This window comes from Rattus norvegicus, chromosome 7, assembly GCF_021556685.1.
Source record: "Rattus norvegicus strain SHRSP/BbbUtx chromosome 7, alternate assembly SHRSP_T2T, whole genome shotgun sequence".
NCBI classification, from domain to species: domain Eukaryota; kingdom Metazoa; phylum Chordata; class Mammalia; order Rodentia; family Muridae; genus Rattus; species Rattus norvegicus.
In genome coordinates, this window is record NC_141540.1 from 22,849,894 (window position 1) to 22,877,218 (window position 27,325).

General features: G+C 42.3%; 2 long non-coding RNA genes across 2 annotated transcripts in view; one reads left to right on the forward strand and one right to left on the reverse strand.

Moving 5' to 3' along the window:
* Window positions 1-27,325, forward strand: part of LOC148004520 (uncharacterized) — a 90,283-nt gene that overhangs the window by 26,228 nt on the left and 36,730 nt on the right. The gene's annotated exons all lie outside the window — the stretch shown is intronic.
* LOC148004521 (uncharacterized) lies at window positions 16,387-26,149 on the reverse strand. Its single transcript, XR_015624506.1, has 8 exons — window positions 25,994-26,149; window positions 24,957-25,288; window positions 24,000-24,153; window positions 22,914-22,951; window positions 21,502-22,323; window positions 21,228-21,430; window positions 17,039-17,213; window positions 16,387-16,877 (listed from the first exon to the last, which is right to left on the reverse strand). It is a non-coding gene; the product is annotated as an uncharacterized LOC148004521 (long non-coding RNA).

Here is a 27,325-nt window from a genome sequence, read left to right on the forward strand (position 1 = left end):
GTCTGTATATATAATTCCGTGAGCCTACCCTGAGATAGATCAACGGTCATTGTAATGTGTGTGTGTGTGAGAGTGTGTGTGTGTGTGTGTGTGTGTGTGTGTGTGTGTGTTGGTGGGAAGAAGCACCTTGGCAGGACATCTCTAACTTGTCACTCATCCTCTGCACTAACACTTTCTGCCCGATATCCTGTCATATAACTTGCACTGGGATCCCTGTGTTGGACTCTAGAGAAATGGATGTTTCCTGTCTTTAGTGTTGAGTAGAACAAACATGAAGAACATTCAGACCACTGATCCTTCTGATCACTTTATGAGGTTTGAGTCCAGTAACTGTCACAGTAACCTTTCCCATTAGCTCCAAAGATGGAGTTTCTTCTTTTGAATCTCATGCCCTTGGCAGAACAGAGCCTGACATCTAATTTCCAGAAGCAGACATTTTTTCCTCCATTAACAATTTCCATCTGGATATTAGAGCCTGGACCATCCCTTGCATGCCTGGCAAAGTGCTGCTTGGCTGTCAAAGTCTGGTGTGGTTCTGATAGGTCAGTCCCTTACTACTTTTAATATTCTTTATTTGTTTAGTGCATTTGGAGTTTTGAGCAATTTTTATGGTCCAATTTATTAGGCGTTCTGTAGGTTTCTTGTATGCTTATGGGCATTTCTTTGTTTTTGATAGGGAAATTTTTTCTATAATTTTCTCGAGGATATTTACTGGCTCTTTAAGTTGGGAAACTTCACTCTTCTACACCTAATATCCTCAGGTTTGATCTTCTCATTGTGTTCTGAATTACCTGGATGTATTGGCTTAGGATATTTTTGTGTTTTGCATTTTCTTTGACTGCTGTGTTAATGTTTTCTATGGTTTCTTCTGTACCCAAGGTTCTCTATTCTATCTCTCACTTTCTATTGTGATGCTTACGTCTATGACTCCTCATCTCTGTCCTAGGTTTTCTATCTCCAGGGTTGTCTCCTGTTGTGATTTCCTTATTGTTTTATTTCCATTTTTAGATCCTGGTGGTTTTGCTCAATTCCTTCACATGTTTGGTTGTGTATTCCTGTCTTGCTTTAAGGAATTTTGGTATTTCCTTTTTAAAGTCTTCTACCTGTTTACCTGTATTGTCCTGTATTTCTTTAAAGAAATTATTTATATCCTTCTTAAAGTCTTCTAACTTCATCACGAGGTGTGATTTGAAATCAGAATCTTGCTTTTCCAGTGTGTTTGGGTATCCAGGCTTTCTGTGGTGGGAGAACTGGGTTCTCATGATGCCAAGTGGCCTTGGTTTCTGTTGCTTAGGTCCTTACACTTGTCTGGCCATCTGGTTATCTCTGGTGTTAGCTGGTCTTGCTGTCTGTGACAGTGGCTTGGCCCTCCTCTAAGCCTGTGTGTCAGCACTCCTGGGAGACCAGCTGTTTCCCGGTAGGATCTGGGTACAGAGAGCTCTGGCACAGGGTCAGCTCCAGCTGCAGACCGCAATTTCATTTTGAATAAAACTTGCATTCTGAACAGGTGTCAAAGGTTCACTTCCCAAGCCCTACCTGAATGAGTGTCATCTTGGTTGGCAAGTTGAGATATGAATGCTGGGCAAACCACTCTCCTGCAGTTGAGCAAGCCAACCAATGAGACAAGCATAAATGTACCACGAAGAAATGTTCCTAGTACAGTCCTGATTGACACACAATGAAACTGCAATGTGGCACAGATGATGACAGCCGATGTTGATATTTGATTAAAAATTCTATAACATTCTGACTCAGGGTCAGAGTTTATCTCCAGATTCCTGTCTGCATCTCTGCAGTGGCTCATTACAATAAACTTTTCTGCATTAACTTTATGATCACATTATGTTAGATACAAGGGGACACCATAACAATACTAGTTTGGTAAGTTGGGGCATATGTAGGACCAGAGCCTAGCTGGAGAAAACAGGTATCTTGGAGGATAGACTTTGAGTTATAACCTGGCTGATCCCCTCTTGAGCCTTCTGCTTCCTAAACAAGTCACAATGAGGTAAACAATCTCCTAAGCTTTGGTTCCCATCACCACAGGCCACATGCTCTAACCACTATGTCTTCCCTGACACAGTACTGAACCTTTTGAAACTAGGAAGCAAAATAAATCCTTCCTCATTAAGGCACTTTTGTCATGTACCTTGTGATAGGGGTAAGAAAAGCAGGCAACACTGACTGAAGGACTCCAGAGTCATTGTATAAAGCTGCCTGTTTCTGAAAACACTTCTCGGGAAGTGCCGATATGAACCATGACTTGATAGGTGCTGGCCTGCTGTTGGTGGACTCTCGCTAAACAGCCATGTGAACTGCTATCACCTCAGTTTTCATCAATGTAGCATTGACTCTCTTCATGTTAATTCCTAACTCTTGTTCAGCATCGCCCGTCCCAGGCTGTATTTAATAATCCACAAAGACTATAATCTGTTGACTCAACCCTCAACAGGCCGAGCACTAAATACTGTTCAAGAGAGCCCTGGGTCTGGACCGTTTTCAGCTGAACTCCCTGACAGTACTCTATCTACACAGACATTTCTGGACATAGAAGATAATCAGATTTCCCCCCCTGCAGCGGTCTCAAGGGATCTGCACTTACTGCCATTAGAGTTCATATTTTTGCCAATGGTGGTAGCATGATGTCAAGTGTCATCAGATTGAAACAGGTCATCTTCTAACCAGCACTTTGCCTCACAGGATATAAAATTTGTGGTGAAATGCCTCCTACGCCTGTCAGGAAACAGCTGAGTATTTCGGTATATTCTCCTTAAATTTTCTTCCTGAAGCTTAAATAAACATTCCTGATCCTTTTGCTGTTTTCTTTCACTAACAGAGGAGAGAGACAAGTGTCTCCATCTCTGTTATCAAGCAAACTGGGCAGATATCCTAAAGGGATGAGAATCCCTGAGGAGAGAACCTGAACCAATAGACTCCTCTTGGCTCTTTTTGTTTCTTTTTCTTCTAGAGCTTTCAGGTGTGCCCTTACATTGCTAGTATGAGATCTCTCCATTTTCCTTATGAAGGCACACAGTGCTATTACTGTTCCTCTTACCACACTTCTTACTGTGTGCTCTAAGTTTGGTATATTGTGCTTTCATTTTCATTGGATTCTGAAAAGTCTTTCATTTTTTAATTTTTTTCTCTAACCAAATGATAATTGGATACAAAGTCGTTCAGTTACCCTGGGTGTGTGTGTTTTTGCTGTTTCTGTTGTTGTTGACGTCCACACTCAATCTGTGCTGATCTGATAGAATGCATGGGGTGATTTTAATCTTGTGTCTATGGAGGTTCCTCTTATGCTCAATATATTGTTGATTTTGGGAAGGTTCTGTGAGTGATGAGAAGGTATATTCCATTATGTTCGGGTGAAATGTCCTGTAGTATTTGTTAATCCATTAGGTTTATAGTCTCTGTAATTTTCATTGTTTCTCTGTTTCACTCACCTGTCTATTGATGAGAGTGGTGTGTTGAAGTTCCCCGTTATTATGGTGTGCTGTTCAGTGTGTATTTGAGCTTTAGTAAAGTGTCTTTTATGAATCTGGCTGCCCTTGCAATTGGGCATAGATGTTCAGAATTGAGATTTCATCTTGGTAGATTTTTCCTTTGAAGAGTATGGAATGTCTTTCCTCCTCTCCTTTGATTATATTTCATTGGAAGTCTATTTTATTACATATTACAATAGTAATTCCATCACATTTCTCAGGTCCACTTGCTTGGAAAAATCATCTTATAGCTTTATAGTCTGATATAGTGTCCACTGTTTTGCTGCGTTTTGTTTCATGTATGCAGTAGAATGCTCAATCTTGTTTTAGGTTTCAGTCTGTTAGTCTGTGTCTATTTTTATTGGTGATTTGACATTGAGAGATGTTAAGGACCAATGATGGTTAGTTGCTATTATTTTGATGTTGATGTTGGGGGTGTTAGTGTGTGTATGTAATTCTCTTCTCTTCTCTCTCTCTCTCTCTCTCTCGCTCTCTCTGTGTGTGTGTGTGTGTGTGTGTGTGTCTGAGTGTTTGTTTGTTTGTGTGTGTGTGTGTGTGTCTCTGTGTGTGTGATAATTAATCTCTTGTATTTTCTCAGGTGTAGTTATCCTCGTGTGTTGGAGTTTTACTTGTAGTACACTCTTTAGGACTGGAATAGTAGAAAGATATTGTTTAAAATTTGTTTTGTCATGGAATTTCTCGGTTTCTATATCTATGATGATTGAGTGTATTGCTGAGTATTGTATTTTGGGGTGGCTCCTGCCTTCTCTTAGGATCAGCAAGAAATATGTCCCGAATTTTTATCTTTTAGAGTCCCTTTGGAGAAGTCAAGTGTAATTCTGATACTGTAATTGCCTACTTGTCCTTTGTCCTTCGCAGCTTTGAGTACTCTTTCTTTGTTCTATCCATTTAGTGTTTTGATTATTATGTGGTGAAGGACTTTCCTTTCTGGTACAATTTCTTCCTTTAGTTTGGGAATGTTTTTTCTAGGATTTTGTTAAAGATATCTTCTGGCAGTTGATACTGAGAATCTTCATCTCTTCTACTCCTATGATTCTTTGTTTGAGCTTTCCAAAGTGTCCCAAATTTCCTGGATGTTTTGAGCTAGGAACTTTTTTGTTAACATTTATTTATTTATTTACTTACTTACTTAATATGTATACATCATACAGCTTTCTGCCTGCATGTATGCCTGGAGGCCAGAAGAGGGCACCGGACCTGATTACAGATGTTTGTGAGCCACCATGTGGTTGCTGGGAATTGAACTCAGGACCTCTGGAAGAGCAGACAGTGCTCTTAACCTCTGAGCCATCTCTCCACCCCAGTGCTGGGAACTTTTTACATTTGGTGTTTTCCTTTACTATTTCCTTTATCATTTCTTTAGTATTTTGTATGCCTGCGGTTCTCTATTGCATCTCTTGTATTCTGTTGCTTTTGCTTGTATCTGTACGCCCAGTTCTCTTTTCTAGGTTTTCTGTCTCCAGGGTTGTCTCCATTCCTATTTTCCTTACTGCTTCTATTTCCATTTTTAGGTCCTGGACCATTTTATTCATTTCCTTTCCCTGTTTATTTATATTTTCCTGTATTTTTAAGGGATTTGTTTTCTCTTTATAGGCTTACACCTCTTTTTGCCTTCCTATATTTTTTAAAGGAATTCTTTTTTCTCCATTAAAGGCCTCTATCGTCTTCATGACATGGGGTTTATGGTTATAGTCTTGCTCTTCAGGGGTGTTAGGATATTCAGGGCTTGATGAAGTAGGAGAATTGTATTCCAGTGGTGGCATATTGCAGTGCCTTCTGTGGATTATTTTCCTGAACTTGCCTGTTTCTCTCTGGTTGTCTGTGTTGGTGGCTGAACTTGGTGTCTTGGGTTGGAGCAGACCTCCTGGTATGCATAGGAAACTGTGGACTGGGACTTTGTGTACTGCTGTATAGCTGCAGGTGCAGAGGTTAGAGGTCATTCACTGGGAATCAGTTCCCTCCTTTTGTCTGAGACCTGGGAATTGAAGTCATGTCTTCAGGCTTTGTAAGAAGTGAATGTCTTTATGTGATGAACCATCTCATTAATCCAAGTATTTTAGGGTTTGGCGATGTTGTTTTCTGGTACTGGGAACTGAATTTACGGCCTCATATATATTAAGCAAGCCGCCTACCACCAATCTATGTTCCTAGCTCTATATCCTTTATATTCCTTTGAGTTTGCATAATAAATCTATAAGAAGTGCAACCACAAGTCAAACTCCAAAAATTCTGGACAAATTAAAAAAAAAGAAAAAGAAAAAAGAAGAAAAGGTTTATTTTTCTTACAATGCAAGTTAGAAAATATAAAAACTGTCCCCACACTATACTTATTAAGTATTGCCTCCTTTGTGTGTGTGTGTCAGGAGAGCAGTGTGAGCATCACAGAACATAGCCCTCAGACTGCCAGGCCAACAGTGTTCCCCAACCTTCATAGGGCAGCACTGACTACTTCCATTCCTGTTAGGAGCTTCTTTCATTGTCTACCCTCCTACTCCCTTTTAAAGTTCTTACCAACCGTTATCTAAAACTGTGGTGAGTCATATTGTGTATCTGTGCAGGGGAATGATGTCACCAGGGACTGAATGTGTCTCGTTGAATCCTCTGAAGTTGAACTTAGCACATGAAAATGCTGGAAGAGAGTACATGCTTGGGCTGCATGCCCCTGTACTCATGTTCTCAGTCTTCATCCTTGTATCCAGAAAATCTTTCTCTTTCAATAGGACCCTTGTCTACCTCTTTCTTCTCCATGAAATTGCAGGGTTTCATGCATCATTGTAGTGTGGAATAAGAATATTGACATGATTTTCCCAATGGATATTATCAGAATAGATGGACAATTATGCAATACACTATTCAATAGCAAGTAGATCTATAGAAATGATGCTTCCTCTCGGGAAAATAAAATTTATGCTTTTTTCAATGGTCTGTTTTGGTGCTATTGTATACCAGATAACATTCTAAGCAGTTTTTCTCAACTTCACTTTTAATAAACAAAACCTCCATGTAATATTATTTATAATATTCTGGTCCATCAATGTGGCATTTCAGGCTTGGAGCTCTTACATAACAGTTAGTTAATTTTTTTAATTGATGTAATAAAATCCCTGACAAAAGAAAACTCAGGGTTTCTTTGGGTTTACAACATTACTATACATTTTATATCTCAGGGAAGGATATGTTGGCCAGACAAGGAGGTAGTTGCTTCTACTGTGTCTGCAGTCAGGAAGCAGAAAGATAAATCTACTTACTTTCCCCTTTCCTTCAGTCTGGGACGCTATTCCATGGAATGGTGCCTTTGCATTCTATCTGGATGTTTCTATTTCAGGCAAACACTTTTGAACACAAATTCACGAATATGTTCAGAGGTCAGTCTCTGACTCAGTTACTTTAGCATTGTTATAATATGGCACTATTACCTCGGCAATTTAAAGAATAAGGAGTTTCTTTGTGGCTAATAGTTTTGGAGAGTAGTACCTGACCATCTTGTCAGGGTGTATGGCTACAGGAAGGCAGTTATGGCATGTGAAAAGTAGCTAACAAATTATTTCTTGAAGCACAAGCTAACTGGGAAAGATTTAGGCTTTAAAAACTTTTCAAGGGCTGGAGAGATGGCTCAGCCGTTAAAGGCTAGGCTCACAACCAAATATATAAAAACTTTTCAACTGGCTCCTAATGACGCACCTCCTCTAACAAGGCCACCCTTCTGATTTAATTCTAAACAGTTCTACTTCCTGGAGACCAACTATTCAAACATGTGTGCCTTTATGGGCTATTCTCATTCAAATGACTACAGCTACTATTTTATCTGAAACCTTAGTATAATTAACCATCTCAAATAACTTTTCCCAAATGACTCAAATGAGTGTTGGAACTAGAATTTCCATTTAGACCATGAATGAACCTCTCTTATTAACCAGTACAAAATACTGTATTAATCCATGTAGTATATTGGATTATATCAAAATATTGGTTACAATATCTTGTGACTAAGCTGTCTCTTTATAATCTAGAAATGATAGCCAAGCAAGACGAGAAACATGGTAGCTGATATATGACAGGGATAGTGCTGAAACCAGATTCCACTCCACATACTTTGATCTTAAATGATAGGAGAGTGGAAAATTTCATTAAAATGACAAAGAAAATTCTGTCTGCCTATATGGAGATTTCCTTCATTCTTTTTTCCCCCCAGAAATGTGTCCAGCTCTCTTAGTTGACTCTCATTTTTAGTCTACCATTATATGACACCACGTAATGTCAAATAGTCTTGTTATCCCTCAAAATGTCTCAGTGAGTGTCCTCAGCATATGAATAGGGTCACCAAAGCTTAGAACTACCAGTAACTTTTTATGATTATGTAGCTAATAGGCGTTAGAATCCAAATGATTACTGAAGGGATCTTAGAGAAAACATACTTCAAAAGAGAGTCCCTTGGAAAGGCTTACAACGATGAGTGTCATAAATATGGATGTGCATGATTAAATATATGTCATACCTTTTCTTTTCCAAAGATACTTCTCATGACTGCTTTAATTGGATGTACCAGAGCTGTGAAGCAAATGGAAAATTTCCTTCTGTGAACTCTGGGTATTCTCCCCCTAAACTATACCACCCAGACAGGAGGATATCAACCAGATTACACAGGTCCACAGAGAAAGCTTGACATGCTCACTTTGAGTGAATCACCTTCCTCTGGATGGCAGAATCAGGCAGGATCAAATCCAATAAGCATTGAAAGTCAAGAAAGAATGCTGAGGTGTGTAATGAGGTCAGGCACGTTCAATGCCTAGGGCAACTTAGATCTGTTTCTCCTTTAATTAACCTTGAGACTTTGTCTTATATTATAATGGTAGTGAATTAACAAAAATGCAGGAAGTAGGAAACAATAATAACATGGGGGGATATATCTCGTAGTAGAGCTTAAATGATTGCCTTATTTCTTCATTTACCCTGTCTTAAGAACTATAACAAAAATGCCATTGTCTTCCAGGTATAGCCAGTGTCCCTGCATGATGTCAATCATGCAATCATTTTTCAGGAAAATGAGCTCAAGAACTTGATTCATGGCTTCAAATGTGGCTCTGTGGATGCAATTCTCTCTCATAAACGCTAGCATTTCTGTAGGAAAATGCTTTCTTTTGTTTATCGGTATTCATTTTGTCCATAAGTATAAATTGCTTTGCTAGTTAATAGGTTTATAGATCTCCTTGTTCCCTAAATATTTTGAATTGTTTATCTTACTAGTTCCTGCCAGTCATATCGGCATCTTCAGAAACTTGGACAGGCTCCACCAGCCTTAAGAAAGTTTCCTTTTTCCCCTTTAGTAAAAATTGTAAAGATCTGTTTCTTCAAGATATGAAAACAGGGACTGGAGAGGTGGACAAATGGCTGAGAGCACTGACTGCTCTTCCAGAGTTCCCTAGTTCAATTGCCAGAAACCACATTGAGGCTCACAACCATCTGTTATGGAACCCAACACCTTATTCTGTTATGTCTTAAAACGTCAGCGTACATTGTTCTTTCATGAAACAAACAAACGTACATATATATATATATATATATATATATATATATATATATTTTGTAAAAAAAAATGTAAAGACATACATGCATGTGTGCTCCCCTCACATCAACTTAACAGTCAAAAATTCTTAAGCAGCGTACCAGAAGTGACCCAAGAAAAGTCCCCAGAACAGAGTCAGAAAGCTCCCACATAAACAAGAACTTCCCTAGAGTCACAACATAGTTTTAGAGATTTAGGACTTGTTCCCATCACGCCATATGATTTCCATGAACTTTTTCATACAGTAACAAGATATATGGACTTCTTCCCATGTGGGTATCCAATAAACAGAACTGCTTCTCCTGATGTTTCATTATATCAAATGTTTCTCATGTGGATTCCAATAACAAGGCTACTTCCCATACGGGTACATGTTCATATACAACATGCAGGAATTTTTGGTATGTGGATTTGTGATATCTAGGAGTATCTCACACACACACACACACACACACACACACACACACACACGATATAAACAACTTCTTCCTATTCAAGTAGCAAACATCCAAGACTGTTTCTTATGTGGGTCCCTGATATGCAGGAATTCTTTCTTTGTTGGAATATGATATCCAGTGCCTCTTGCCATGAAGATATAGTATTTCCAGGACTTTTTTCACTGTGGGTGAGTGAGATCCAAGACTTAATTTCATGCAAGTAAAATATATACAGGACTTTATCATTTTGGGTTTGAAGTAAACAGGATTGTGCCCCACCTTTGTTGATATCTATTGCTTCCTTCCATGAGAGTACCGTGTCCAGGATTGTTTTTTTACATATGTGCATAATATCAATGGCTTTTCCTATGTAGGACCGTGATATCCCAAGTTTTTTCCATATACGTTCCAAATTTCCAAGACGTCTTTTCCTTCCATTGCAGGTACATGATACATAGTATTGCATGAATTCTTCCCATGCACTCCTTACCATGCATGTATGAATATTGAGGAATGATTCTCACACAGTAACATGATATCTGCAATTACTTCCCATGTGAGTGCATAAATTTGAGGACAGCTTGCCTTATTAATCCAACATATCCAGAGCTGGTTCTTATGAACGTATATGATATCCATGACTGTTTCCAATGCTTATACATGACATATAGATCATTGTCCTATGCAGTTGTGTAACATCTTGGACTTCTGACCATACACATACACTATAAGCTCTCAGAGGCCAGCCCTGATGATGACCAGGTCCCACAGAGGAGGTAAGGTGTCAGAGAGAAAGAAGTGAGTCAGTCATGGTGGTTTGGAGGAATCTTGCAGCCTGACTGATTGGTGGTCTGGTTGCTTCTTTCTTTATAGAGAACTCAGTAGGCAAGGATAGATTCACGTTCCAAAACATAGAAAATATCATTTTTGTCCCCAAACACGTTTTATCTCTCTTTTGGCCAGAAGTTTAGGCAATATTCATAAATCATGACAGAGCAGAGTTATCTTTTACAATTATCGTCCCTCCTTAACCCCAGAACCCAACAGTTAGGATATTGTGGATTCCAGAGCACTGGACAGAACAGCATCGATGCCGGCCTGGGTGTCATGTCCTGAGCAGTGGAGCAGGGTGCTAATTGTCATTAGGCCCAAGAAAAACTTTGAGCCAAAGCTAATGCAATTATTATTCAATTTCCAACATAGTACGATGTTTATATTTATTTATTTGTAGAATTTATTCATATGTACAATCTTGTTCTTTGGACATAGGACACCACTTCATGAGAAAAGTTTTCTAAGAAATGGAGGTCTTGACACCTCAGTATCCTATCATTTTTTTCAAACCATCCTCTGTTTGTCAGAAGAAGCTGGAGATGACTCCAGGCCATCTAACTTTCTTGCTGTATCTTTTCCTGCAGTCTTGGTATATGTGGCCACAAATCCTCTATGCCACATGAGTGCCTGAGGGTATAGTAGTGAGAGGCTTTTGCCTGTTCTGCTGTTAAATTTTCTAGTCCACTGAATCTTGTTCACCTTTTTAAGTTTAGTTTGCTCTGATTACCTTGCTGCTGAGTAAGTACAGGGGAAATGTTCCAAGAATATCTATGAGCCAGAGACCCACTACGTGATCTCTGGTGTCTTTGAGTTACAACCTTCAGAGGGCAAGGATATCTTTCCAGTAGGGCCAGAAAGGCTAGCTCCCTAAAAACAGTAGTAATATGCTCAGGACTCTTGTGGGAAATCTTAGAAACAACTGAGATGTCCCTCAACAGAGGAATGGATACAGAAAATGCAGTACATTTGCACAATGGAGTTCTATTCAGCTATTAAAAACAATGACAATGAAAGTTGCAGGCAAATGGAAGGAACCAGAAAATATCATCTTATGTGAGGTAAGCCAGTCACAAAAGATCAAATGCGTGCACAGTAAGTGGATATTAGGAGAAAAAGCTTGGAATACCAATGAGACAGCTACCATACCATGTGAAGCTCAAAAGGAAGGGGGATTAAAGTATGGATTCTTCATTCCTACATAGAAGGGGTAACAAAATAATCACAGGAGGTAGAGAGAGGTAGGCACATAGGAGCGAGAGGGAGGGGGTGGGGAAAAGGGGAGCAGGATCAGGTGTGAAAAGAGACAGGTAGAAATACAGAGGATCAGAAAATGAAAAGAATGTGTGTAGCAATGCGGAGTGGGGAACTAGGGTAGCCACCAGAAAGTTGAGATTCTAGCAAAGCAAGAGGCTCCCAGGACACATGGGGATCACATTAGTTGAAATACCCAACAGTGGGTTTCGAGATCCTGTAGAGATCATATCCAGAGGTTAGGCATGGTTTGCGCCTCGGGTATGGGGCCACCCACTCATCTCAAAAATATTAACACGGAATTAATTGTTCCTACGTGAAGGAAATGCAGGGACAAAGAATGGAGCAGAACCCTGTGTTCCTTAAGTACCTTGCAGGGATCCCTGCCCCTAGTTGAGAACACTGTCCTGTATCAAGGCTGAACTGCAGAAACATGCCACACAGCTATTCCACCTAAGTCTGGGGTACTCATCCAATGGGTTCACAGGAGCTCCATGCTGAAGTATGCACATGGAGTCAATTATGGGAAGGAGTGACTCAAGGGCTGCTGATGTCCAAATGCCTGACCCAGCTCTGGCTTCACCTTAGAAAATCTGTATTTCTGAAGCCTCAGGTGACCGGATATTAGCCATGCTGGTCATTGTTTTGGCTCATATGCATCGCCTCTCTCTTCAACTACCTACTGTTCATCAGTCTGAAATGAGATGATAAACTCAAGAGCAAAGGACACTGAAGTACCTACAGGCTTTGACTCAATGAGTAAATGTCAGCCTGCTTGACCCATGAAAGCAAGAGCTTCTAGTTCTGCATCTTCCTTTCCTTTGCTCCTTAAGACTCCATGACCAAGGCAAGAAATTTATAAAAGATAGTGGGCATACTTCAGCATTGAACTCCTGTGAACCCACTGGATGTGTAACCCAGACTTAGGTGGAATAGCTCTGTGGCATGTTTCTGCAATTCAGCCTTGATACCGGACAGTGTTCTCAACTAGGGGCAGGGATCCCTGCAAGGTACTTAGTGATTCAGACTCACGTTTACAGAACAAGTACATTGTGCACAGCGAGGGCATAGTGAGAGTAACAGTTGAGAGCTCTCTGGGCCTCAAGCAGGAGGCAGATTGGGAATCACTGGAAATGACTTGGGCTTTTGAAACCTATAAAATGAACCCTAGGGACACAGCTCTTCTCCAAGAAGCACTGCCTTATCCTTCTGAAACAGGTTTACCCACTAGGAACAAAATACTGAATCACATGGTTCTATGGGCACCAAACCCCTAAAGAGATCCTTAGCATCATCAGAAGGAAGGAAAAGGCCCTGACGCAAAAGTCTAGACCAACACTGTGGAGATGTGCTGAGGGCACTGTCCATTTCATGTTCACATGGAGCATTTTTGCAGAAGTTATAAGGGAAAAGGAACACCATGTATATAAGTCTGCAGTCTGGGTTGGGGTTTCATCCCTATTGTCCAGGGAGCTGTTTTTTGCATCCAAAGGACTCCTATGTACCAGTCTTGGTTTAATTTCTAGTCTATGTGTCAGGATTTTCCCTGGACCTGTCAGCAGAGGCCAAGGAAAGTACTCAACCTCGCTGCATGGCCAGCCTCTTCAGAAGGACAAACCTCAGGAGTAATCATAGCTCCCTGGGCTTTACATTTTAACATTAGCCTGTCCTGGCCTTGCAGGGACCTGACAGGCATAATCCTACCACCCTGGAAACACAGAGGAGCATCAGTACTACATTTGTCTCCATATTGCTGTTCTCCAAAAGTAAGAGCATCCAAATTTAATGTTCACATTCCATATCCTGATGACATCTGTATTTTATTTTAATCTTTGAATGCTCCTCCTGGGAAAAGATTCTTGCCACATCTGTGAAGAAAATAACCATAAAGTATCTGAACAGAACCTAACATCAAATAATGCCCCCAAATAAAGCCCAAACCACTTATTAAATGCAGGAAACACTGGACACTTACTAGAGCAGTAAGGAGTGGACCAGTTCTGAGAGGGGAAGACAAGAGATATAGTGGCCAAAATCAGTAGACATAGTGTCTAATGTTTATGACCCAAGGTTAGAGTGAGGAATGGATGGAGGCCCACAAATCAGTGTCAGGAAAATAAACAGACCAAGGGTAAGAGAAAGCAAATAAGACACATTGCATGCACAAGTGCATTCACAGAAGCTTGCACAAACACGCGCGCACACACACACACACACACAGATGGAGAGTGAGTGTGTGTGTGTGTGTGTGTGTGTGTGTGTGTGTGTGTGTGTGTGTGTAAACAGGACATTAATGAGGTGTCATTCTGCCTGGTTCCTTTTCTGAGCCATAGTGAACAATGCAACAATGATGCTGCATGTCTGAGGATCCCTGCATCACATCGATGGATCAGACAGCTGTCCTATTTTACTCGTTCTGAGGGACAAAATGGCTGGCAGCCAGTGGGATGGCCCCAGTTTCACTTCCCAGTATCAGTGTGTAAGCAACCATGATTCTCCCTGTCCCACCCATCGTTTGTTGACCTTGGTTTCCTTGTTACCTGTCACGGTGGACAGGACACAGGTCACATAAAGCACTTTAAATTCCTCTTCCAGGATGAGGATGGGGAACACTTGTTTAAGTATCTACCTTTAAGGGTCTTCTTTGGAGGACCATGTCTTTAGTTTTCTAGCCCCTGTATCATTTGATGACAGGGTTGGTGTGTGTGTGTGTGTGTGTGTGTGTGTGTGTGTGTGTGTGTGTGTCCACATGCACACTCACGTGTGTAGTTTGATGTGGGTCAGTGGTGTCTGCCACAAGACAGAAGAGCTGGCATGGATGAAATAGGTTTAAAAAATTCCAGGAATTCTCCTAATTGAAAAGTGTAGGCATTAGTTACAACTCAGGCCTACTGGTCTCAGAACAAGTGACATGACATTTCACCAGGATGATGATGTCACTTAGGACAACACCTGAGATCCTCCCCCCTGCAAATGAAGCATCCTAACTTCTCAGATTGAGCCAAAGGGCAGCCTTCTTCCCTGGATCTCACCTCACCTCACCCCATGATGTTTTGAAGTTCCCTGTTCACAAGGAAAAAGGTCCATGAGTTATTTCACCGAGAATCGTGAGAGCATCCATTTACTGGGCTGCAATTCTCCCAGGAAGAGTTTTCTCTTAGGAAGTGTTCCTTACTGGATCTTGGCACCATCCAGAAGGCTGGGTTTGAGGTTTCTCTGCAGGTTCTTAGCATGCTACCAAAGATTCTGTTGGCTACTAATTGCACACTATATACTGCCCCTGACTTAGTGACCCTGGCTCTGGTCCTGGGGTTCCATATAATGTGTAAAATACTCACTGGACAAGCACTGTCAAGTCAGGGGCCAACCTCCTGGCCTATGTCAGCTTTGATAGACTTTTCTTTGTGGTGTAACCCATGTGTGTCCTCTTGAGCAGCTCTCAGGTCAGTCTTAAGTGCATCTCAGGGTGTGAACTCAGGATGCAGTCTTAGGGTGACTTTGAGGTCCATGCTCAGCACCCTGGTGCTCTTCACCACCACAGAGGAAGGGACTGACCAGGAAATAGGCAGCAGAAGGGTTGAGTAAGAGGCCTGGCTTAGATGAATCCCAGAGTATCATTCTTGATAAGACTCCCGGACTGACAGGTTTATTTTGGCTTCTAGGAGCAGGAAATCCAAGGTTAAATATTTCCCTGATACACTATGGGAATGGTCAGAAGTCCAGGCCTAGGGATCTGATCTCCTGTCCCTAGTCCAGCACATAGGTAGGAGGAGAATACATTCTTGCATGCCCTGTCTTTAACGTGAACAAAGACCATGTGATTTCGGGAACCAAGGCAGTTGCCTCATGATGCTTGTGACTTGCAAGAGAAAGAAGCAACTAGAGCCAAGGTACAGATGGAGGCTTTGGTTCTGCTTCAGTCAGAGCAAGAAAGCCCATCAGTCCAGCTGTGTGGCTACATAGGTCATGATACCTGGCACTTGATCTCAGTGTGTGTCCTACACTTCTGCTAGCTTGTCAGCCATCCTGTGTGGTACTCAACCAATCCTGTATATTCCAGAGACTTCCCCTATGCCCTTGGTGTGCCAGTTCCTATAAGGACAAGCTATCTTGTGGCTGTTCTGTTGTGGTGCAAGATGTCATGTAAAGGACTTTCCTCTTGCGAGAATTGAATCATCTGGTCCCGGTCACATTCCTGATCTGAATCCTCCATACAGAGGCAGATGTGCTCTTTCAGACTGGTAGCTGACACCTAGCCTGCTTTGGGCCATGAATTCAATCACACACTCCCTCCTGTGTTCCTCTTCCTTTCATTCTAGATGTAGAGTGTGGTGTGATGTCAGTATCTCCTAGAACCACCCATGACACCACCCTAGGGCCACTGTACTGCTCTGCTGCCCTGCACTAGTATTCTACTAATGGTGACATCCTATGGAGTTTGACAGAGAGCATGGCAGTCACAGCACTATGGGTCATGGAGGCCATGATATGTCAATAAGAGTCTCCAATGGTCATTTCAGTGAATGGCAGCTCCCAAATTCTAACGGTGGAATCCCTGAATGATTCCACGTAGGTGTAGTGTTGGTGAGTCCTGGACCTTTAAATAAATCTGTAAGATTCTCATGTCAGACACCTTGTCCTTGTATTAATTTCTGAGTGTTATCTGTACTGCTTTGAGCTGTGGGTTTCTGAATTTGTAGGGGAGAATCTTGAAAATATCAGGCTCTGAGCCTTGTTCCCAGTCAAACAAGTTTTAAAAGGGCCAATAACCACACAGGACAGAACTTCAGTTTTAATGGTAACTGTGAGTCCAGTCTATTTCCAGCCCCTTAAAGGGGTAAAAATCTTTCTTGGACTATATGTCAAGTGAGATAGCATAAGGACCCAACACTTCCAAAATCAGGACTTGCAAAGTTATACAAAGGAATGTATGAAAAAAGGCCTGTGGATACCTGGGCACAAGATTCGTGAATCTGCTATCCACAGACACAAGTTTCACAATCATAGTCCTAGTTGCAATAGCATCAGCCACAGGCTTCTCCTGTGGAGTGGGGCCTTCTTCATGATCTAGGCTTCAGACGTAACCTTTGACCTGAGTCTGTCAGACCCTCTGTAGGCTGGAATGTCTAAGGAGACTTTGGTCCTTGCACCTTTATCCCGTGCACAAATGCTTTCAAATATTTCTTAAAGATGTGACTTGGCCTTAGATTGGCCAGGCTTCTTGGATGTAGTCCATCTTCTAGGCCTGGGCTCATCAGGTAGAACAATCTCTTCAGTATCAAGAAGCTGAATGTGGAGAACAAAAGGAAGGAGATTGTGTAAATGGAGGGAATATTTTTTCAAAGATATGTTCCCAGCTCTTTCCCAATAATTTTTGAACATACCAGACATTCTAGCACTCTACCAATGAATAAGAAAACCCTCATTACCATTCCTGTCCCTCTAACCTGATGTCTGAAGGATCAGAAGCTCTGAAATGTTAGCCAAGGGGATATGCAAGAGCTGAAGGAGTCAGACAGGGAGCTTGTGTGTGCTCTATCCACTGTGTCAGCAGCAGCCTTCTTTTTTTGTGGAAAGAGTTGATTTCTGCCATGCTGCCTGTCCAGAGGCTTTCTAGATATCCTGTAGAAAATGTCAGGGTCAAGCACTCAGTAATTCTGTTGTTGGTTGCCCAATTTTATTCTGCATGGCCCATACTAGGGAACAACATGACATCTCCAGGTCTTTGTTCTCTTCCCTACAATGGGGTAAAAACTGGAAACAACCTGTCAGGGGTGTCCTCAAGTATACATCAAATGCCCGGTCACTTGTGGACAGACCATGACTGGGGATCAAGTTTTACAAAACTTTGAGAATGGGTGAGGACAGAGAACATGAAGATCCTGGGTACTGAGGGAGAGAGACACAACTACACCTTCAGGGACCTACGCCGAGTTATAGAAAGCATCACCTGTGCTATCAATGTACAGAAGACAAGCAAGGAGACCCACTGCACATCCTGCAGTGATATGACCAAGATTCCCCCTGGAGACTCAAAAGCTCAAGGTCTGCGACACAAATATAAACACAACCAGCGGTGAAGATGATGGACAAAGGGTTCCTTCTCCATAGCTGAAAAATGTCTAAATGGTACTTCTGAAGAATGCCCAGTCTACTGTGCACAGCCCAACAGTCATACAACAGAGTTTATATTTTAATGTTACTGTGTGCTCTCTATTTCCTGGTCTCATAGGAGCATCATGAAAATGTAGGGACACATTGCAGATATGCCACTGTCCAGAGTTTTCTTCGCAGAGCAGTACCTTGCTAAAGACACAAGCAGAGCCCTAATGACCCAAAAAACTCCAGTAGACTTCTTATGCCTTTTGTGCAAATGTGGGGGAGGAGGGTAAAATAAATTTTCTGGGCACTTACTTAACAACAAAGGGTCTAGATCACCTTATTATACTTGATAAAAGTCGCCTGGAATCTGCTCATCATGAACCAGAAGAGACTCTTTCGTCCAATGACTGACAGATCTCTACTCTCCACCAAGATTGGCTTATGAGGGCCCAAAGATGTCATTGCCATCCAAGGATGATCTACTTTCTGGAAAATGAATTCTCAGAGATTGACGGAAGGTTTATACATGATGATAAATGTTGGGAAGAAGTCTGGAGGGATCACATGACTTGGTAATGCCACAGACAGGGCTCAAAATGGAGGCACACAGTGGTCTACAAAACAGTATCTGTTGAGAATCCTAACTCATCCACCATCCCATAAAGAGAAACTTATCACATACTAGACTGTGCCTTGATCAGAACCAGTTTGGTCCAAGATGAAAACCTGTGAGAGAGTAGTGAGGAGAAAGCCAGCTAAGCATCCAGTTCTCATTGTGCACTGCCACCCACAGTAGAGCAGTGTACACATAAAGCTTGACCAGTGATTCCAGACTGTGGGTACCTGTCCTGCCTCACTCTGCTGAAGTACCTTGAACTCAGGAAAACCCCACAACTCACTCAGCTTCTACTTAGGGCATATGCCAGCCGACCCCTCATTGCAACATCATCCAAATTTTGTAATGTACCAGATTATGGGAAGGCTGGTACTTCAAAAAAAGAACATGACATAGTCTTAGAGACAGCAAGGACACATGACAGATAAGGAGGATAAAACCCTAAAAGATGACAGTTACCAACAATAAAAGGATCATTTATGACATCTAGTAGGACCATCTATCTTTACACAGTTGTGGGAATGCCAAAGGCTTTTAGTAGATTTGTCTTTCAGTACTGCACTATAACTGTATGGATTCTGCCTGGCTATGCCTTAGCCCAGCCTTTTAAAAAGGACTATTTAGGCTCCACACTAACAAATGAGTTCTCCAAATTTTAAGCACCATCTTGAGCATCGCATATTTGAACACATCACTGAGAATTTGAGACTATTTCACAACTTTTTTCTTTGCCCTCGTCAGTCTCATGTCTTCGAGTTTCCTTGACAATTAAGCCCATGAGCACAACATTGCAAGTGGTCTTTTCAACTGCTTCTTGCAAGCTATGTTAAACTGACTGCACATCAGACAATACAAGTGAGAGGGTCTTCACAGCAACCATCTGAGAAAAATGACATAGTCTGCCTGCCTAAAGCAGCAGGGTCATTGCTAAGAACCAGAAGGAGACATCCCCAGGAATCACTGGCCAGATGCGACAGAGCCAATCTTGGGGGTTTGATAACTAGTAGGGTTGGAGCAGTGGTTCAGGAATATAATGGCTTAGAAAAACAGCATTTACTGTTTGTGAATACATCTTGTATGTAGAGTTTTATGTTGATTTTCATGAATGTTCATATGTACCAAACAATAGTAAAAGCATTTAATGGCATTATGAAGAGCACATGGCATTTCAGGATGCAACCTCCAAAAAAAGTGGTAGTACCAAGCCAGATTGAGTCCACTCTTGAGACTGGGAAAGCTTAGAGTACAGCATAGCATTCTGTGAACCCAGAGAGCATGGTTGCAATGTAGCCACAATGTGCAGCAAATGGAGGCACAGCAACATTAGAGACCACACTGACCTGTATCCCAGTGGCTGCCTATGTTAAACTCAGAGGATCCTGGGATTTCCAGGGACCAGAAAGAATCAGATATGTGATCCACAATTTCTTCTTGGGACAGAAGAAATTGACAACCCTGCTCACATCTATGGGAGAAGGAGCACACCTCTCCCCCGAGTTTTAAATAGACAGAAGCCTCTGCTATAAAGAGTATGGGGCATTGCCCCTTTAGAGACATCCCAATGTCATTGCTTCATGTCCCGAGAGGATATGTTGATCACAAAGGTCAGCTTGCAGTCATGGTCTCCCTCTATTTTGGTCTTAATAGCTAAATTCTCTGAGGATCATCATGAGAGGATATGTCACCTCTGCATTCCCTTCAAGTGCCAGCTCATCATCTGGACCTCAGAGAATTGAGAGATGGATTAAGTGCTCTAATTAGTTTGGAGGTGAGATCTGGGCCATGTCCGGAAAGAATGGGGTGTGAGTTACTGTCTTTTGCAATGGATGGAATTGCTGCTTTGGCTCACCTCAAAAGGCCAAGGACATGATGGAGAAGCTGTGAAGACTTACATGGTGGAAGAATATCCTGAGATATCATTCCCTTGTCTACTATACAAGGAAACCATACAGAAGGAAGAAGATGTCCACATGGCTCACAGTAAAGCCTGCTGTGACAGGCCTAGTTGTGAAGTGAAGTGGGCTCATTCTAGAGTTGTTAGGAAACAGGGCATGGCTGACATCTGCCCATGTTACACAAGAACGAAGCCTGCTGTGACAAGTCTAAATGTGCAGTAAAGCAGGCTTACTCTAGAATTGTTAGGACACTGGGCATGACCAAGAACTTTCCATGTTACACAAAGAGGGTGGTATGAGTTGGAAGATATCGAAACTGTGTCAAGGTCATGGCTGTGAGAATGACTGAAATGGGTGTGTCTGGGGAGGAGACTGTTTTCAAAATAAGCCAGGAGGAAGGAAAGATCCTGAGACTGTGGCCTGTCAAGCAGGGACTCAAATGTGGCCCTTTCCTGTGAGACTTGATGAGTTTCACTGTTGTTGGGGCAGTCACTGTCAGGAGAGACCTCAGAAGGGCCTTGGTTTCCCCTTCACACAAGGACACAGTGTATTACTTAACTCAGTCATGGACAGACATGGGTACATTTACCAAGATACAACCAATACCCTGTCCTTCCATATATCAATAATTTAGAATCATTGAGTTATTATTCTAGTCAGTATCTAACTCACATCTGCATCACATAGGATAAAGATGTACAGGGAACATCCCTTAAAACAGTTGTAGGGAGAGTGGTGGCACTTGTCATTTGCAACAATGTTTCCAACCTCACTTGCTTAGGATGTGGTACAATCAAAGAATCTGCTCTAAGTACAGGGACCTCAGACTGCTCGTAACAGTTTCTTTTTACATGAAATAGATACATGTCCTCCATGCCTCCTGAGAACAGAACCCCAGGACATCAGCTATGTGTGGTATGAGAGGCAGGACTGAGCTCCACTTTGTACCCTCTCCTCTCAGAGTTGTTTGGAATCCCAGTATCTCAGCAGCAAAGACTAGGTTTCCTAAGATGATCATCTTACCTTCATCTAATAGATGAGGTCCACAGTGATGGTCAATTCTAATTGCAAGGGGAGACTATGGAAAGACCATAAGAATGGCAATCTCAATCTTGTCCTTCAGATTTGTGGAGAACCTCTGAGAGCCTCATGTCAACAGTCATCCTAACTGTAACACCTTCACTCATCTTCTGGGAGGTAGGACTATATAGATTTCTTAGTGATGCCTAGAAGACAGAATTGGAAGCGTTATGGTGTTAGCCCTCAGACCCGTTTCCTTCTGAGGACTCCCTTCTACCTTGTTGTCCTCATCTCAGAGGCACATTGATCCTTGAACAGATTGTTGGTTATTTACAGTAGATGGAGGTCCCAGCGAAAAGTCACGTGTTTTTCAAAGCATCATTTATCCATATCAAACTCTCTGTCACAGTCAGAGCTTGGCCTTCACTCTTTTGACACTTGCTCCAACTTCTTCACTGAGTGCAGCACACTAGAATAGGCATGACCTTTGGAGAGATGTGGTATATTAAATGTTAAAGGTGGAGATGGAAGACAGAAAACCCAACATGGGTCAAGATCATGTGAGAAAGTCCCGCCCTTTGCTTTCTGGACTCCCAACTTCTACAGAAGTTGTGAATGATACTAACAAGAAAGGAATGAAAACAAGTCCTGTTCTAAGTTTTAAGTTCCTTCTCACCACTGAGTTAAGATTGGTTTACTGGCTTGGACTTCTCACAGGTAAATAAGAGCACATTGTGTATGGGCTCTGGGTACCTTCGTGTGGGCTTACACATCATAAAGTGTTATAGATGGAATAACTTACCCATAGAAAATTCTGGCAAAATAAAGGTAGAAAGAACAGTGGCAAATAACGTACTATGCTAAGAGTCGATATGACTTAACATTAGAGAACTAAGCTGGGATATTGAGGATCTCCAAATCTACAACCAAGACAACTCCAGTAGACAGAGAAGATTGTGTTGTTGCGACGGGTATCCAAAGAAGGAGAACAGCACATCTGTGGGCCAATGCCTTGGCTCCTACTCCCGAGTCCAGTCAAGTATTTCTCCAGCATGTACTGGCACAGCCTCTGATCCTTCAGGTTCTTCACCTACAAAAGCTTTTCCAATAATAGGTAGTAGAGTTCAGTTACTAGGTCCTTTATGAGTTTGAGAAAGACCTCACTTGAGTTAAACTTTGACCTTCACAGGCTCTCCAGGAAATATACATGCTACCTGCCTCCACATGCATGGATACACACACACACACACACACACACACACACACACACACACAGAGAGAGAGAGAGAGAGAGAGAGAGAGAGAGATAGAGAAAGAGAGAGAGATAGAGCAAGGGAGAGACAGATTGATAGACAAAGAGGCAGCTAAGCAGTAAGAAAGAGAACAGGAGAAAGTCAGAAACAGATGCCAAGAATGAGAAAAAGACAGAACAAAAGATATAAAATCCAGAGAAGAGATAGAAGAGACACTACAGACAGGATGTAGGGGAGAGTGAATAGGTAAATGAGAAAATATGTAAATAATTTAAAATGCTTTGCAGGGCTACATGTTCTCAGTGCCCACACCATCTGTTTAAATTAGGGTAAAGTATATAAGCATCATACATACGTAGTAGCACTGATTTGGACTTACTCTAAGAAGCACAATCTAGCTGCCATAAATGCCATGAAAGCCCGACAAGTTGCTAACCTTTATTGGTGGGAGGGGCTCCACAACTGTCAAAAGACCTGGCAGAGGAAACAGAAAAAGAAAAAGATCAACCTGAAGGACACCAAGTCTGCTGTGAAATTTTTATCTCTGCCTAGAAAGTACTAGTCAATGACACAGTACATACATCATAGTGTTGAGCTGATGGCTGAATGGAAACACTGTCAGGTATAATATGGGGAGAAACTGAGAAGGCCAGAAAGGACACTCTACAAGATGTCAGCTTTGACCCTAGGTAAAATGAGAAGCTAAAGCCTCTAGTCACATATCTGACAGTTTTCAATGTTGAGCTGCGAGGTGGCCACTGGGAGAAATTCATGATCTTTAATTATAACTGTCAATTAGTACAGGAAACGTGACCTGGAGGGAGACTCTTCACAAAGGAATCCTCTAGATGATCCTTCTCCTGTGAGCAAGTCTGTAGAGAATCGATTTTATGATCTTAAATGACATGGGAAGTAACAAGAATTTTAGCAGTGCCACTCCCTAGTCTTAGGGAAAGACTTCATAAGAGCAGAGGCCTTTAGATGAGCACTAGCAAGCAAGCCTACATGCATGCATTAATTTCTCACACTCCTGCCTGTGGATAGAACATGGGTAGCCCCTTTGTAGTGCCTTAGCTACACTGTGCTAATGCAGTATACCAGGAAGTGTTAAGTCACTGGATTGAAATGAAACTAAAAATATTTTGTTTCAGATAATCACACTGACACTTAAAAACAACAACTCAGACAACAGTGGAAGTTATCTGGTGGTTCTCTTAGTCAAATTTATCAAACTGTAGCTACCAACTCTTGCTCGGTAGGACCAGGTGGACATGGCTTCACTCTCTATGAATGTCTGATCTCCATTCATATTCTAAGAAAACCAAGAAAAGAAGGCACTCTGCAACAGCTGGATACACAGATTTCCCACATTTAAGGAATAACCAATAACACAAAACACCATGGCATTTGCTCTTGGACCTTTCCCAAGCCCTAACCAGCAGAAGAACTCTAGATCTTGGCACTGAAATGGATGACCTATATGACACTTGATGGTGGCAACCAGGGAAGGAAGGGGCCATACCATGTTGACCAGATATCCACACTGCAGATGCTTGTGACGATGCAGATGAGGTTTCTTGACACATTGTTGGTGCCCTCCTGTCTGCAGACAGAGGCTTTTGTTTGGCCTGCCTGGTAGCCATATTGAGCAACTTCTTGTGGGAAAGCACCAGGATCTGCAAGGGACAATTGAGAGTATGGAATACCATGGGATGATAAGGACAGCGTCCCCACTACTTCTTCACATAATGACACTGTACTGAGACTCTGGAGAGAAGATGTGTAAATAGAGGAGAGGGTGAGCATCCCAGGAAGACAGTCACAGGGTTCAAGTGCCCAGAAGTAGAGGACAGCAGAGGGTAGAACTTTAGAGGATATTCCCATGTTCCTACACAATCAGGTCAGTTCTGGTATTGAGTATTTAGTTCTAGTATTTAGAAAAGAATTAGAAAAGATAGAATCAAAGAAAAGTGTTTTTCTGTGCTGATAACTAATCACAAATTCTATAGTGCTGAAGGATACAGGGATGACTGGATCCAGTAGCCCCATCTTGTGCTGCTTCTAGGCATTACAGAAGGCCAGCTATTCATCACACTGTGTTAGTCAGATTCCCGTTTTACAGCACTAAGCACCCTCTATAGAAAAGGAAGCTGGATCCCAGAAGTCAATCAGAGTGGGAGAACGATCCTGAAGTGGTAGGCAGGACTGCAAACTGACCAGTGAATATCTGAGTGTTCAGGGAGAGCATTCATAACCTATGATGTTCAAAGAGTGAGGAGAAATCTGCCCACACCAAAGATCCTGAAGGGTCTCTTCATGGGACACGCCACCCAGGGAGCCCTCAGTCTCTATCAGCACTTCAGGGCTCTATTCATGCTAGGCCTACTAATTTGATGCTGTAACTAAAGGAACTTTGGGAAGTGGGTTGAGATCAATCACATAGTGAGAAATCCACATGGGACCTCCCCATTTTCCTCACCTGGTCTTTTCTTTGACGTGTAGACACGGTCCTCTCTGAGACAGAATGTTCCAGGAGATTGAAGAGTGTATTTTTTCACATATTGAACTAGATTTTTAAATCAATAGCAGCATTAGCTACAATTGCAGTTCAAAATCAGAGGTCAAGCGGTTTTGCCTTCACTGAGAGATCAGGTCCAGACTTTCAGGTCAGCCTGTGCTCACCAGTGACAAACAGGGAAGGACTTTGGTGCACAGCCTCGGGATTTGGGCTCCAGGCTGTGTTGCCTCAGTCAGAAAAGCCTCATGGCCCTCGACTGCTTCATTGGATGTCAGAGTCATAGTTGGTGATATCTAAAAAGAGGACAGGGACAGAATGTAAGAGAACAAAGGATTGAGCTAGGTCATTCCACCTGTAACAACCCAGTGTGTTATTTGTATAGCTAAGAAAATTCCTGGACAGTAAGAGGGTGTGCTGAGGGAGACTGAGTGTCTGCATGGGAGATAAAGCCAACTACAGTGCTGGTGTACAACCAAGGTTCAGGATTACCTCTGGTGACAGTTTTTATCTGCACTCCTTACCAGCTTAGAAACTGACATGCAAAATCAACGATGGTTAGCCACGTGCAGCAACATGGCCTGTTGTTTCTGGGATTCGTACACTGTCTCTATCAGGATGGCCTCCTCATCTTCTGACAATCCCACCACCAGCACAACAGTAGTGCACACTTCAGGCCTTTGGCAGGTGGCAATACCCAACACTCCCAGGGTCTGTGCTCTGCGTGGAGAACAGCATTTCACTAAGAGATGAAACACAATAAATTTCCTTTTAGGGTGTCCATAAATATCTATCACAGTATCAAAGACACTCGTCAGGTCCAGTCATTCATGATGGCTGCCTGTCACATGGCTGCCATAGCCTTCCTTCTCATGCCTTCTTTCTCTCCAGGCTCAGTTCGACAGAGCTGTCTTCTCAGGGACAGTGTTTCCCAACAACCTGCACAAGGATGGGAACTGACAGTTTTATTACTGTTTTTACCTGTTTTGATGCAGACTTACCTCACCACCTCTGTCTTCCTGAATGTCCTGGACTCTGCCAGAGTGTCAGCTCCTTGGGCACAGCTTGTTTGTCACACTAATGCCACTGGGATCTGGCTTCTCCTGAGAGCCTTACACGTCACAATGCTTACTGAATGGCAACTGACAAAAGGACAGATGACACCAATTCACATAGACAGTTTACAAGCTGTGCTCACATCTAGAGTGAATCTACATCCTTACTCCTTGTGGGTAAGAATGACAGGACTGTGAAGAGAGCAATGGCTTCCATGATAGTACCTGAGGACTGGAGCAGGCAAAGTCCAGGACGTGAGGAACAGGTTGCATAGCAAAAACGTGGAACCCAGCTTTCTCAGACATCCCACAATTTGAACACCATCCCAAGTAAAAGCAGTGGTAGTGGTCAATGGTCCAGAGCCAGTGACTGACCTACAGAGGCCATCCTCTGTGCTCTTCAAGTCTCACGACTGGGAAGCAAAGCTGGGGAAGAGTCAGGGAGAAGTTGTTGTCATTGGCTAGCAGGGCTGTCACTAGGAAGACACCAGAATAGAATGAAGGTCTGAACAGGGCCTCAGGGATTGTACCATGTAGCTTCCAGGTACAGTTTGGCCCCACATCACTTTTGCCTGCAGCCTCCCACGGTCACATTCCTCCTCTGCTTTCTGTTTCCTTGGTGACAGAAGGTTAGGTCTCCTACATGCACAACCATCATATGAGCTTGAAGGGCAGAACAACCTTGTCAAGGATACATGGGCTGAAAGAGGAGATGGTGACAACATTGCAGCTTGAACTGAAGGCAAACAGATCCAGCTACACTGTTCATGTCCAAGTTCACTCATACAGGCATTAGAGTGTTCAGCAGCCTCCCTTGTCTTCAGGCTCCACATCATGGCACCCTGTGTTCTATATGTACTCGGGCGTTCCTCTTGTATCTTTTTGTCCTAATGAGGACAAACTTCATTCCTTAGACCCCAGAGTCCATCCAATGTACTGTACATTCTCGCACACTGAAGTCCTCCAGAGCTGGATTCTGGACAGAATTCCTGGAGAGGCCTCAGAAATCTCTGTACAGTCTTGGCTTCTGATCACCAGAATATTAATTTGATTGGATCAGGGTTCCAAATGTCTGTTTTCTTCTCTTGACTCAGTTGAAGAGTATGGGAAATAGAATTAGCAGAGTGTTCCAGGCAGTTAAAGAAGTCTGTAGGAGCTAACCTGTTCAAGCTCCCTTAAAAGACAATGACAATGGAAAGGAGGAGGCCTCCTTGGCTTTCCTGTCTGCAGGGTTTCTCAACAGAGTTTCTCAGGAGTGACCTTCACTGATAAAGGTTA